Raw genomic sequence first — 15,566 nt, forward strand, 5'->3', positions numbered from 1 at the left:
GAGACAGGGTTTCTCTGTGTAGCCCTGGCTGTCCTGAAACTCACTTTGTAGATCAGGCTGGCCTAGAACTCAGAAATCTGCCTACCTCTGCCTCCCGAGTGCTGGGATTAAAGGTGTGCGCCACCACTGCCTGGCGAGTCTTATCTTTTATTTGTAGCCAGAATTCTTATCCATATGTGTGTATATATATGGATATATAGATAAAAATTCTGTATATATATACACATATGGATGAGAATTATATATATGTGTGTTATATGTATATGTATATATACACATATGGATAAGATATATATATGTGTATATATAAAACATGGCTACAAAGCCTGTAAAGGTGATTTGGTTTTTACCTATAATCTCAGCAGCTTGGAGACTAAAGCAGAGGATTGCGATGAAGGAAAGCCAGCTTGACGTACGCAGTGAACTCTAGACCAGCCTTGGTCACAGACAGACTCTGTCACAGACTAACAGCAGTTGAAAAGTAAATACACCTGTTAGGTGTTACTTTAGAAAGTATTTCATTAAAATGTTTTAAGGACATGTCTCTTGGTACTTTGAATTTCATCAGGGACCACTATTTAGGTCTTATGTAGTTTCAAAAGCTAAACTACCCATTTTGGTTATCACATCTATGTCTGGGGATTAAAACTTTGAGTAACGTTGCTGCATGCTAGAGTTGTTTGGGTGTTGATTAGCTTTTTCGGTTTTCTCTCTTCGCCTTTGTTTTTGACTTGGGTTTGTTGTTGATGCTGTTCACTCATGCTACAAAATCAGTCTGAAATCCAAAGACAAGAATGAAAAGCATAGGAATTGTGTAATGCGCATGGGGTAGAGGCAAAGTATAGAAGGTCATGATTTAAATCCTTTCTTAAACTTTTTAGAGTTATAAAGGCAAAACCTCATTTATTTTGACTCAATAAAGATTCTATCATTTGCAACTTGCTCGATAACTAAGGGTCCAAAGAATGAATGAATGAAATTGTACAAGAGATAGTGTGGATGGTGCTCACGTGCAAATAAAGAAGCAGACTTCAGCTGGGCAGAAACTGCTTCTCTCCTGCATGTCGGTCTAGACAGTGCCATCCCAGGTTGCCTGAGCCAGGACCAGTGGGAGCCCAAATGCTGTCCAGGCACAGGCAGCACAGACCACCTCGTGAGACTTGGAACTCTACAGAAGTAATGCTCCCCCTGCCTTTGAAGAAAGTTTCCCAGAAACTTCTGCACATAAATCCTCTCATGTTCCATGGTTTGTGTGTGGCTAGATGTGGCTTATCTACATGTCGAAAGTCTGAGGGGGGGGGGGTGGCATTGTTTTTCTTTAGGCGCCCATGCACCCAACTACAAACATGGGTTCTGGGACCAAGAAAGGAGATAGTGGATAAAGAGCTAAGGAACTTCTGTCCAATGCTGTGTCCTTAGAGGAACTGCTACTCCTTTCTGTATCATAAGTCTGTCCTTACTGAAAGGAGGACCTGGAAACCCTTTGGGGCCACACTGATCAGGTATATCTGAGAGTTAATATGTTTGGTAAAAGGCTATCTCTGTAGCAGGATCTCTTTTGTAAAATGCTGAAACATGATTAGACAGAGTTAGTTTAGAAAGCTGGCTAAACAGCATTCGCAGAGGTTTTCTCCTAAAATCTAGGATGTATATTTAAGGAAAACCTCAAATTACTAACATCTTCACTAAGATTTTGTAGAAAAGATGTCCAAATAAGTTTGAACAATATAATTCTTAACCTATGTGACCTACATTGGGGCTCTGTTTTAGTTAATGGTGTATTTTAAGGATATGCGGCATGAAAAAAAATGTATGGACTTTGAGTAATCTGAATAATTTTTTCATGTTAAAAGTTTAAGTTGCAGATTAATTTTTTTATCTTCATAAAGTTATAACTAATACCACACTCACTTTCTAGAATTAAACACCGGCTTCAGTGTCAAGAAACTAACTTGTAGGACGCTATTCACTTGAGGGCACTGCCCTGAGAGACTCATAGCACCCTCCCCTGTGAACACTCACAGACAGATGTGAGAGGCTCGCGTGGGTTTGCTTTGTCTCATTCATCTCTAGAGCCTCTCAGACGCACCAGCTTGACTCGGCCTCACCTGAGCCCAAGAAGAACCAATTCCAATAGTGATTCCAGAGCTTGCCCATGACCCATAGATAATTCGAGAAGCCTCTCTCTGGGGAAGAGATCTGGCACCCTCTCCCCAAATACAGGCAGGAGAACACAGACTTTAAGTTTAAAGGCTAGGCATTAAATTAGCAAGCATGTCCCCTACATAATTTGTACCCACCATTTCAAAGTGCCCTGAGGGTTTATGTTTCCAAGAGCCCAACATAACAATTCTTATAAACCTACCAAGGAACTAAGAGATACGATGAAGTGTGCGTTTTCATAACTAGGGATTATGGGAATCACATCTTTATATTTAGTATTTCTCGTAATCATTTTACTTCAATTTAACTTTTCCAAAACAAACACTTTGTGATTCGGACAGATCGATCGGGTGCGGAGAAGCATCATGAGAGAATGGTTCATCCCTCCTGTTCTTTCCCTTCTCGTCCTGTCTCTGAAGTACTTGATGCCTCAGATTAAAGAGGTCACAATCAATGAAAGGTGGGGACAGTGGTAAACAGGATGTGCTTCCTTTGCACAACAGATGGAGCCTCATTAATTCTAAAGTGTAGTTCCCACGAAACACAGTTGTTTGTAAATGGAAGCGGGCAGAGAAAGAAAACTGTGCGGGTCTCAGAACAAGCCACATGAGTTCATGGGTTAAGAAATTCCAAATGCAGTTAAGAGATTGGTTGCATTGAAAACAGGACCACTGGCTTTAACCTCCCTGCAGCTGTATAACATCTGGAACAAATAAGACAAGTTTCTATTTTTGAGTGAAGAATGCTTGTCTGAGTGATTCACACCCACCAAAATGTTTCCAGTATATTATCTTAGAGGGGCTGAGCACAAAACGCTCCCTCCTCTGCACTATCTGAGCAAATGGGGACGGGGAGAGCATTTCTTTTCTTCTAGTTTTAAAAAATAGGAGCAGAAAACAGTTTGCTTAGAGTCTCACCATACCAAGTCTGCATTAAAAACAAGCATAGTTCACCCAGGAGGTGAGGGAGATACAGTTGGATAGTGGCAACTGAGGAAAGGCTTTCTCAGGCTCGCTTCCCCCCAACTTTCTCCTTCCCATCCCCAAAATGGAAGTGGCTTGTGAGCACTTCAAAAAAAAACTATTTACTTTAATCAATAAGTACTTAAGGGACTGAGGAGACAGCTCAGACAGTAAAATGCTTGTCATAAAAGCTTGAGGACCGGAGTTCAAATTCCTGACACCTACAGATGTAGCCAGGCACAGCGGTGCAAGTGTGTTCGTAAAGCTGGGGATGGTCTCTCTGGCTCGCCATTCTAGCCAGTTTCTCCCAGATCCTGGTTCAGTGAGAAACCCTGGCTCAAAACGACAAGGTGGAGGAGAGCAAATGAGAAAGACATGTGGTTTCATTCTCTCACCTCTCCACATGTGTGCCTACATCACACACTCACACACACAAGAACATGTACACCCTTCCCCAACACACCTATACAAAGTATTCAGCGAGTATCCCCTGAAGAAATGAATGACTGAACGGTTCTTTTGGAAAGAAAATGACGATGTGGTGATAAAGAGTTGGGTGAATTACGCCACTGACAGTGGGTGTAGCAGTGACAGCAGGAACAGTGTAGCCACCAACCCTGGGAGCCGAAAATAACTTCAAGAATTCGCATCAGAGGGAAGGTCTGGAGAATTCTTTATTTTTGTCCACACTTCCAGATTTTTTCCCCCTGAAATCAGAGAAATATATAATTTAAGTTGTTCTCTGCGAGAAGGCTAAATTAGAATGTAGTTATGACTTCTAAACACAGTCACATAGCTTTCAGTACATATCTAAGATGACCACTACTCACAGTAGAGGCTAACAATGGACTTAAAATTCAATAATTAGGAGACACCAAAAGGGTAACGAGGATGAAAAAGACCTCCAACTTTGCCTTTCAGGTAATTCTGGGGGTTCTTGGTTTTTATTGTTTTGTTTTATACTTTGTTTTGGGGGAAACAAGCATGTGAAGGCCGGGTGTGGGTTAAAAGGAAGAAAGCCTGTGTCACAAAGACTGAGCTAGCACCTTGATAGCTCAGAGGAAGATGGGACAGAGAGCCTTTGACCTTGGTCTGGGAGCTAGTGGAAGGACCAGTAAGGCATGAGGAGGAAATGTTAGCTTATGATGAACAAGGAAATCTTAGCCCTGGGACAAGGCTAAGAATCCAAGTTGAAGAGCGGGAGAGAAGACAGAAAGGGGAAACGTAAGAGTTCATAGCCTCCTCTGAGCAGGTGCAGTGTGAATTCAGCCCCAAGAGGTCATGACAAGGTTCCAGCGCAGAGGACTCATGAGGACCCTGCTCTGCCCTAGATAGAAGACGGAGAAATACACCAAGGCCTGTGCAGAAACAACAGGATGAAATTTCTGTCTCAGGGTGGATAGAGAGTAGGGAGGAAATCCCAGCAAGTCAGGCAGGCGCTAGTACACACGGAGAGCAAAGAGGGTCTGAGAAGGGGTTCCGTTCCGGGCATCAGTTTTCCAACTAACCCGATCTTCAGGGAAACAATGCAACCTAGAGAATGTGTATTTACCTAAGCAAGTTTTCAGAAATTCTTACTTTGTCCAGTCCTCTGCCAAGAATCATGCGCATGCGCTAGAGCAGAAGCTGGCTATTGCTGCTCACCAAGTGACAGGCAACAAAACAAGCTGAGCAAGCATCATATGCACGAATTCTGAGGCGCGTGGATTCTGTTCAATGCTGGGCACTAAGCACGGTGTGACGTGGCTACCCTTCAAGGACTTTTCCAAGTCCAGCAGTCCGGAAGGCAAAGGAGATATAACCTGTGTGTTGATTTAGGCGGATGCATATCTCGTCTTATTAATTGCATCAGGGCCTGGCACTCCTTTGAAGACGGGTCACAACTGTGCATCCATAGCAAGGAGCTGCTCTCCACATCAGTGTCTTACTAGTTGCTGCGTCACTTACTTACTGGGTGTGATAAAGGAATCACATTCATTCCCATATGACAGATTTTAAGTCAGCATTCTGGATATTACGTGTTTTAATTCACAGTTTAACTCTTAAAACTACACAAAAAGACGATTAAAGATGCTCTCCGTGTTCCAAGAATCCTGGAAAACCCTCGCAGGGACAATCCCCATGACACCTCTGGATGGTAAATCACTACAGTTTTTCCTTATTTGTTTGGGCCATTATAGAAAAAAGGAGAAAGGGTTGCCGGATGTCACCTGTTGGAGCTCTTCTTGCTGCCCCAGGAACCTCTGTATGAAGCATATCTGCCCCAAGGATCACATGAAACAAAACCTACAAATCATAGGGTATAGACTGTAAAGCAGGACTGTTATGTGGCTGGTTTTCCTTTGTATTGCCAGTGCTAGCCATTACACGTGTGTGCAGCGGGCACACAATGTCATCTGTAGAATGAATATTGCAGATATTAAATACTTGGTAAAGCAATGAAGAACAGGCTCAAAAGTAGCCTGAGAACCTTTAGAGTCTGACTTCAGAATTCCTTAGAATGTCAAGTGTGAATGAAATTGGCAACCATTTTATTAATTTTAGATAACTGTCTATATGTTATTATATATTATACAAAAATTATTATGTATTTTAGTATAGTATATAAAATATATTATATATATGCTAAAAAATGTGTCAAACCCTACTTGTATTTTTGTGATCAACAGAATGCTAGGTAAACAAGATTTTAAGTTAAATAAATATGTCAAACTAAACCACCTGCTCTCAGTTTTGCTTTTTTTTTTTTAATTTAATTTAATTTAATTTGGATGACAATTTCAGCACCAATATTGCCTCTCTCCCCTTGGCTCCAGAAACTACCACCCAAGTGCTTCTTACTATTAGTAGGAAAGGTGTTAATTGCCTCCTTCGCTCTGCCTCAGCCTCTGAAATCATTACTCTAATTTCCTTGGCACCCAGACCTAAACATCCCAGTCCTTAATGGGCTTGAAACTGCTGTTCCCTAGATGGAAGCCCGTGGCACTCCTACACCCTTTAGGCAGATGGTTCTAGTTTAATATCTTGGAGCTTGATGCCCTGGGGAAAGTCCTCAGTTTGACAATCTGTCTTTTTACAAGAGCCAGGTGCATTTCCTTCCGCTCCCTGAAAACAAGAACCAAAAGGGAGAGGTGCTGGACCAGGCCAAGATTAAATGGCCCTAGAGCTCCTTCAGTCTTCAAGAATGTCTCCTCCAACCCCAACGTGAAGCTGGCTCACCCTGGGCCAGGAGAGCAAAGGACGCTCACTGAATCGGCAGCTTTCTGGTCTTTGGCTTTTCCTCAAGAGGCTGCCTGTAAACGTTGCTTTTTAACTATGGCACAGTCACAGTTATTAAGTAAAGCTAAGGTGTTGCCAAGTTTCTGGGTTAGCTGCCTAAATTACTGAATATTTGGTTGATTATAGCCCTAAAACACTCACATACTAAGTAGCTTTTAAACATTTTCTCCCTTGGGCAATCACCTGGAATATCTAAACTGCAAGTCCACCACATATAAATTAAGTATTTACTCAACTAACTACTACTAAAATCAATGGCCTTAAGGAATCCATTAAAAATTGCATAATAGATCTTGGCTTTTATGAATTGAAACTCCTGAAACTTAAGTGCCATGTCCTCCTCTTGACCGGGAAAACTGATTTTAATTTTATATGCAGTATTTATGGAACAAGCCCTAGAGATAAGCACAAAAGTTGTTAAGTGTCCAAGGCATGAACTCATATATGAAGTATATAACACAAGAAAGGCAAACTGTGAAAAAGAGAAAAAGAGAAAAAAATCAAATCTATTATGCCGAATTATTTATAGCTCTCAGTTTTGGTAATAATAATAACAACCTTATAATGATGATAACTTTGTACAATCCACATTGAATATTCAATGTCGTGTCTTGATAAAAAGTACAAAATTTTTCCAGTTAACTTCTTATTACATAAGTAGCCCTATCACATGATGTCCAAGGATGCTAGAACCAATAAGACCTAGGGAATCGGGAGGCAGAGAACCGGGGGCAAGAGCTTCTTGCTCATGTTTCCACAAAATACATTACCATACATGAGGAAGAGTAAGGAGTTATTTTACCTCCAAGCAGAAAACTTGGTAAACACAGGTAACAGCATAAACATTTCTTCTATGACCACAAGGATCTAGTTTCCTTTCCCTTTTAAAAATAACGTTTATTGAGATTGTTCTTTGGCGTTCTCTCTCTCTCTCTCTCTCTCTCTCTCTCTCTCTCTCTCTCAGATATTTTCTTTATTTACATTTCAAATGCTATCCCAAAGGTTCCCTATACCCTCCCCCGGCCTTGCTCCCTTACCCACCCACTCCCACTTCTTGGCGTTTTCAGTCATGTGTAAAGGGCAGGCATTCAGACTCTGGAAACTGACCCTCTCTAATTTCCCTTCCACCCTCACTAAATCCCCATCTCCCTATAGCTCCCATTCCCACACGCATGACCATTTTGCTGTTGTGGTCATTGTTTTCTTTAGTTTTGGCTCTGTTGAGGTCGAGTTTGACTCGGATCCTCTGTGTGTCCACGGGTTTGGCACTATCCAATGGAACCTTCTGGGCTCCGCAGTGAACAAATAACTGTTGGAGGACCCTGCTATTTAAAATCACAGTCCACCATATCTGGACAGCTCTCCAGGCTCAAGGCAAAATGAAGGGCCCCACTTTCCCCAGCAGGGCTTCCAACTTTTTCCCCGACCTTATATGAAGACGTCTCTGAGAGTGGACGCCTGACCTTACCTGGAGTATGACCATTAGCACAGTTTTCTGCAAACACTCTCTTCCTGCCACCCATATGATAGTTAGGTATTGTGCTCCAATTCGTATGATAGGACCATGCTGTCGAATACCAATAAAGCACACTGTGAGCGCCTATTAGGTGATGCCCCACCTACTGTCCACATCCTACCTGTTCCCCTCTCTGCCCTAGAATAAAGTAGAGCTGTCCCACTGAAGGTGTCCTGGAAGTCATTCTGTCCTACTCACTACCCTCTGAACCCTGCTCACTGCTTCTGCTCCTTTTGTCCTCGTAGGCAGGTGACCACCAGCCCCCATGGAGAAAGGCGCAGTTGGAGTAGGCACTCCTTCTCCTGAAAGGGCTCTAAAGTCAGGCAACAGAGTGAGAGACAGACCTTGACTGCTCCTGTCAGTAGGAGTACCACAGAAAGACCGAGCTACACAACTTCATGTACAGATGGCCTAAGCCACTCCCCTGCAATGCTCTCTGTGAGCCCCTATGGACCTAGATTAGTTGAATCTGTGGGTTTTCTTGTGGTGTCCTTAACCTCTCTGGCTTCTTCAATCCTTCTCACTCTGCCTCAGAATTCCTCGAGCTCCTGCTAATGTGTGGCTGTGGGTCTCTACACCTGTTTTCATCAGTTGCTGGTTGAAGCCTCTCAGATGGCAATCATGCTAGGCTCCTGTCTGCATATACAAGAGAATATCATTAATAGAGTCAGGGGTAAGCCCATAAATTCTCTCTACCCCATCTTCTGCAGAGATCCCTGAGACTTACAGCCAGTGGTACAGATGACTTGTTTAGTGCTAAGCATCCAACCATTGCTTAGGCTTCGTACCTTAAACAGAAATGCTTCTCTGTATTCACTACCATTCGCTGCTTCTCTGATTAAGACCAAAAGTAGCATTAGTCCATAGGCAAATTTGTAAATATTTAGCAGGCAGCCCAAATTCATGACAATTTAGTTCAACAACAGTAGTGAGTTCACCCCTAGGGCCTAAGACCTTGTTGGGGCTGGCTTACAGGTTTAGGACAGAATTTATAGTACTGTGAAATCACTCTTGTAGAGAGGATCTAAAACCCAACCAGAGAGTGGGAAATCAGCCCCACCACAGACATGCAGCCATCGCACCAATGGGCACAACTCACCTAGCAGGTTGGTATTGTAGATTATCGAATTCACAGCTGGGTAGAGCCATTGATGTCTTTTCTCTCGAGTTGCTCATGTTTCCTTATGGCACTATCGTAGTAAGCCAGTAGGAAGGAAACGTCCAGCTCAGTTTAAGTTTGATTTGCTAACCCCTTGAAACAGAGATATGAGGTGTCTTCAGCAGCAGAATCTCATAAGATCTGGTGGTCAATGGCAGAAACTTGTATTGTCTGGGGAGCTTCTCATGAGCAGGAATTTACCTAGCACTGGTAGTTTTGCTTAATATCCCATGGCTTTTATGAGCATCATTATCCAGCCTGACAGGCTATCTCCCTCCTCCTCCTCCTCTCCCTCCTCCTCCTCTCCCTCCTCTGCCTCCTCCTCCTCCTCCTCTCCCTCCTGTTCCTCCTTCTTCTCCTGTTCCTCCTTATTCTCCTCTTCCTTCACTTCTTTCTTCTCCTCTTCCTCCTCCTTCTTCCTCCTCCTTCTTCCTCCTCTTTCTTTCTCCTCTTCTTCCCCATCTCAGCTTACAAAAGAGTAATTTTAAACATGACACTTTATTATACATTCAGTAGTTGATGGACATCTAAGCTGCTTCCGTTTCTTAGCTATTCTGAGAGCAATCAACAAATATGGATTAGCAAGTATCTCTGTATAGGATACACATTCCTTTGGACATATGCCCAGGAGTGGTGCCCAGTTTCCCCTCACACCAGAAAAATAGGAAATCCCCTTACTTCTCCATATCCTCTCCAGTATTTGTCATCATTTGATTTCTTGATAACTTCCATTCTGACTAGAGTGAGATAGAATCTTAGTGTAGACTGAGATGAAATTAAGTGCAGTCTTAATTTGCATTTTTCTGATTGCTAATGATACCAAACATTTTAAAAGTGTTTGTTATCCATTTTCGTTTCTTCTTTTGAAAATGTGTTCAGATCAATGGCTCGTGTTTAATTGTGTTTTCTTGATATTTAGGTTCTTGAACTCATTATATATTCTAGATGTTAAACTTCTCTTCAATGTATAGTTGCAAAATATTTTCACCTGTCAATGTGCTATCTCATTACTCGTATTGACAGTTTCCTTTGTTATATTCAGAAGCTTTGTAAATAGATCTAATTTGTCAACCTTTGGTCAAAACCCTGATTTCTTTTTTTTTAATTAGATATTTTCTTTATTTACATTTCAAATGCTATCCCGAAAGTTCCTATACCCCCCCCCCCCCCGCCCAGCCCTCCTACCCACCCACTCCCACTTCTTGGCCCTGGCATTCCCCTGTACTGGGGCATATAAATTTTGCAAGACAAAGGGGCCTCTCTTCCCAATGATGGCTGACTAGGCCATCTTCTGCCACATATGCAGCTAGAGACACGAGCTCTGGGGGGTACTGGTTAGTTCATATTGTTGTTCCACTTATAGGGTTGCAGACCCCTTCAGCTCTTTGGGTACTTTCTCTAGCTCCATTGGGGGACCTGTGTTCCATCCTATAGATGACTGTGAGCATCCACTTCTGTATTTGCCAGGCACTGGCATAGCCTCATGTGAGACAGTTATATCAGGGTCCTTTCAGCAAAATCTTGCTCACATATGCAATAGTGCCTGGGTTTGGTGGCTGCTTATGGGATGCCGAAGGGCTGAGAAGCACCTGAAAAATGTTCAACATCCTTAATCATCAAGGAAATGCAAATCAAAACAACCTTGAGATTCCACCTCACACCTGTCAGAATGGTTAAGATAAAAAATTCAGGTGACAGAAGATGCTGGCAAGGATGTAAAGAAAGAGGAACACTCCTCCATTGCTGGTGGGATTGCAAGCTTGTACAACCACTCTGGAAATCAGTCTGGTGGTTCCTCAGAAAATTGGACATAGTACTACTGAAAGATCCAGAAATACCTCTCCTGGACATATACCCAGAAGATGTTCCAACTGGTAATAAGGACACATGCTTCACTATGTTCATAGCAGCCTTATTTATAATAGCCAGAAGCTGGAAAGAACCCAGATGTCCCTCAACAGAAGAATGGATACAGAAAGTGTGATACATTTACACAATGGAGTACTACTCAGCTATTAAAAACAATGAATTTATGAAATTCTTGGGCAAATGGATGGACCTGGAGGGCATCATCCTGAGTGAGGTAACCCAATCACAAAAGTAGTCACTTGATATGTACTCACTGATAAGTGGATATTAGCCAAGAAACTTAGAATACCCAAGATACAATGTGCAAAACACAAGAAAATCAAGAAGAGGGAAGACTAAAGTGTGGATACTTCTTTCCTCCTTAGAACAGGGAACAAAACACCCATGGAAGGAGTTACAGAGACAAAGTTTGGAGCTAAGACGAAAGGATGGACCATCTAAAACCCTGATTTCTAATAAAAATAAAATATCAGAAATCACTTGAGTGAGGCGTGGAATCATGGTAACTGTAAGACCATCCCCTTTAAGGAATTATTTAATTTTTTAATTGAAAATAATTTTCATGCAATGTATTCCTATTGTGGTTTCTCATTGCACAATTCTTCCCAGATCCTTCCCACCCACTCAGCCCCAAGTTCTTCTCTCTCTTTCTGTATTAAGAAAAGAAATAGGAATTTTTAAAAAAAAAAATTATCGTAGGAAACACACATACTCAAATCCACTAAGAAAACAAAATAGAAAAAAAAGGTCTCTCTTGCTTGTGCTTTCTCTTGGATGTGTCAAATTTCAATGTGTTAGTTTTTTATTTTATTTTATTATTTTATTTTATTTTTATCCCTTAGAAGTCTATTTATTTTGAGAGTCAGAAAGTGAGTGAATGCAGATAGTAGGGGAGATGAGGAGGAACTGTGAAGAGCAGAGGGAGGGGGAACCGTTGTCAAGACATATTATGTGAGAAAAAATAAGAAATGGGATATATACTGGGGATAAGAAATATTTTGCCCATTTCATAATTCCTCACAGTTTTTTACAATTGGATCCTCTCCTCCTGTTATCATAATTTAATGAAAAGACTATTTGATCATCAGATAAAGCTGGCAATGTTGTTTCCCCATAATTTCTTACTCAGTCAGGGAAGCCCTATTTAACATTACAAATGCACCTGCTCTATGAACTGCAAGCTATACCAAGTTTTACTTTTGTTTGTTTGGTTGTTGTTGTTGTTGTTGTTGTTGTTGTTGTTGTTGTTTGAGACAAGGTCTCACTTCGTAGACCAAGCTGGCCCCTTGGACACCCTGCGATCCACCTGTCTCTGCCTTCCAAGTGCTTTGAAAAGCATGCCACAGCTTCCAAAGCCATGTAATGTTGAACAAAAAAGATATTAAATTCTTCCCAGGAATTTGTATGAGGAATCTCAAGTTGTGCTTTTAAAACTTTGATTTGTTGTCTCAATGGTAGGAAACCAAGACCAAAAACTCTCCATGAGATTCCATTTACAGTTATAATAAATCTAGGTAAAATTCTCTCTTCTCTCCCTCTCCCTCTCCCTCTCTCCCTCTCCCTCTCTCCCTCTCCCTCCCTCCCTCTCCCTCTCCCTCTCCCTCTCCCTCCCTCCCTCCCTCTCCCTCTCCCTCTCCCTCTCCCTCTCCCTCTCCCTCTCCCTCTCCCTCTCCCTCTCCCTCTCCCTCTCCCTCTCCCTCTCCCTCTCCCTCTCCCTCTCCCTGCTTGAAGTCCCCAAAATATCTTTAGGTTACTTAGACATACCTTTGAATCCTTTAAGTCAAAATAAATATCAACTATCAACTACCAGAAAGAGCTTTGAGGTTTGGCAGAGAGAGAGAGAGAGAGAGAGAGAGAGAGAGAGAGAGAGAGAGAGAGAGAGAGAGAGAGAGAGAGAACACAAAAGCTAAACATGGTTTAAAAGCATTGGTTTCAAATGTGACCTTCAAGTCTAGGTCATGGGCTTGTAATTTGTACAATTATAAACTTCCTTGAAAAAATAATGATGTTTTTCATTGATGTGTACATTAACAAATGTCCATTGAAAGTAATGGAACTTATTGAGAACGTTGGAGCCCAAATGAATTATAGCCAAATCTCCTTTGAAAATGTTCTCTTTCAATTTATGAGAGTAGAATCTAGACTTAATCGTGGTGGCAGGAGCTTTAACTCCATCTACTTTATAGGCTAACGCAGAAGGGTTTCAAGGTCTGCCTGGGCTACAGAGCAAGGCTGAGGACAGCCTAGGGAGCTAAGATAGACTCTGTTCAGATATGAACACAGACAGATATAGATATTGATAGAGATAGAGATTTTTCCAGGGTTACAGAAAGACCTAGGACTATAGCTCACTTTACAGGCCCAAAGCAGGAAATTCAATCCCTAGGACCCTAAGAAAATAACAAAAGGAAGGAAGGAAGGAAGGAAGGAAGGAAGGAAGGAAGGAAGGAAGGAAGGAAGGAAGGAGAAAGAAAGATGTTAGATTTCTAGGGGCTACTGACTTTAGGAAGGGAAAATTGTGTTCTTACATTTTCAGAAAACAGCAGATCACATTATTATCAACATTGCAGGTGATCCGCACAAGAGCTCCGTCCATTCTGCCCCATGGTAATGAATTCCCACTGCACTGGCTCTGCAGGAGCCATCCCATGCCAACCTCTCCTTAGCCGTAACAGCTCCTGGAAATTTTGTCTTAGTCTATCCTTGAGGTATCCTCACTGTCTAGCCCAAGTCAGCTTGCTCGGAAGGTACTAGGTACTGCTCCATTCCATAAGTGCCTGGAACTGTTTTCCTTGGGGAAGAGATTCCAGGGAGCATCGAAGACGAGGCCACAGATAATGGGATTAGATAGACTGTGGCTGAATTAGGGCTAGCAGGTTTCTAAGCTGAGAAGCCTAGAATTCTAAACTTTATTTCATAAAAAATAAAAAAAAATATATATGAATAGTATATCTGATTCAAAAAACTGAATGAAAATACTTTTACTAAGCTAAATAACTTGATATCCTGACACATAATTTTAAATACCAGGAGTGTTAAGTAAAGACATTTGATAAGTCTACACCAAGGCCCTAACGCTCATGTGTTTTAAACAACAGATTAAATTATAACTGATAACTCGGTGCTGTTATTGCCTAATATTATTGGGCAAGTACCAGAAGAGATATGTTAAATATAGGAAAACCCAGGGGCTGGGGGTGGGGCGTTGCTGGAGTTGCAATCAGTGTTTTCCCTGTGGATCAAAACAGATAAAGTACTGACTGTGGTGATAAAGCTGTAGAGAATCCCCATGATTTACCCACATAACATCATACTGTACAACTTTGCCAAGAAGAGCAGGGTGGGGCTGAGTGAACACCTTCCCTGATTGGATGAGCCCTCTGCTAGGACCCCACAGACAGACCTAATTGTTTTTTTTAGCATGATTTTTTTCAAAATAAAAGACTAAATCTTTGTGTGAGTTTTTCTCAGGGTGCTCCAAGGAAATTTTAAATGTAGTTTTAAGTTTAAAAGATATCCTAGGGTCTTTGTTTATTTTTTTTTTTACTCTAAATAAGATCCAATTGTGAAATGGAAATAATAATAATAATAATAATAATAATAATAATAATACAGTATTGTCAGAAGGTATTTGGGAATTTGATAAAGATCAGGGTGGCAGAGAAATACTGCATCAACTATTTAAGCAAAAATTTTAAATAATAAACTATTTTTAAAACAAGTTAGAGTGGTTGTAAAGAATCCATTTTATTTTGTTTTATTGTTTTATTGTAAATAACACAGGATATTACACTTTCCACAAAAAAAAGCGAAACAAAAATATTTGTCAGACAGTGTCTTTTTTATCTCACCAAATGACCCAGGTTTTTAAAACCCCCTTTGATATAATTGGCCAAGGAAAGACTGGTGAGAGCAGGATCATCGAGACTGAGCAAGCTACTCTAGAAATAGGAAAATACTTTGTGTTCCTACAAAAAGATACAGGCCTCCCTAAAACATCACCATGAGCACAAGAGTCACATAAGTGGCTAATAACCACATCTCAGCACTGCCCATGATCAAAGGCAAGCTTGCACAAACTCACCAGGCCGTTTGTAGACTTACCATCCTTCCCAGTGAGAAAGACAAGATTCTATGTCTTAAAACAGGCGAGCAGGGGAACAATGAAAACCCAGTTTTAAAAAGCTGGATTCCATATTATCTCTCATCCAGCACAGAAGAGAACTAACTCCACCCTCCATTACAGCATTTACAGAGATCGCAGATAAACCTTAAAGAAAATACACCATTGTCACTAGTGGAAGAGAATTTAGCAGTTATCAAAATTTCAAAGACAAAAACAAACCCACAGAAGTAGTTAAAAGTAAAAGATCCATATAGAAAGAAACAGGTTCTTGGGTAAATTAGCCTTCTGTTGCTCCTGGAGATTCACCTCTGGGAGCCAAGGAGAGTTAGGCTATACCACTCTCTAGAGGCACAGGCTGGCCAGCCATTAGAAGAACCTACTGGATATTAGTAATGTCTGCAGTATTTACAAGATGGTTTTCTGGAAAGGGTGTAGCCATAACTCTCAGACAGATGCAAAGCAAATGTTCCAAAAGTTTTACTTCATCTGTAG

The 15,566-nt window shown here is 41.4% G+C and overlaps 1 protein-coding gene across 3 annotated transcripts in view; it reads left to right on the forward strand.

Annotated features, from left to right (window-relative positions):
* Nucleotides 1-15,566, forward strand: part of Cfap299 (cilia and flagella associated protein 299) — a 472,916-nt gene that overhangs the window by 455,890 nt on the left and 1,460 nt on the right. The window lies entirely within an intron of this gene.

Source organism: Mus musculus, chromosome 5, assembly GCF_000001635.26.
Source record: "Mus musculus strain C57BL/6J chromosome 5, GRCm38.p6 C57BL/6J".
NCBI classification, from domain to species: domain Eukaryota; kingdom Metazoa; phylum Chordata; class Mammalia; order Rodentia; family Muridae; genus Mus; species Mus musculus.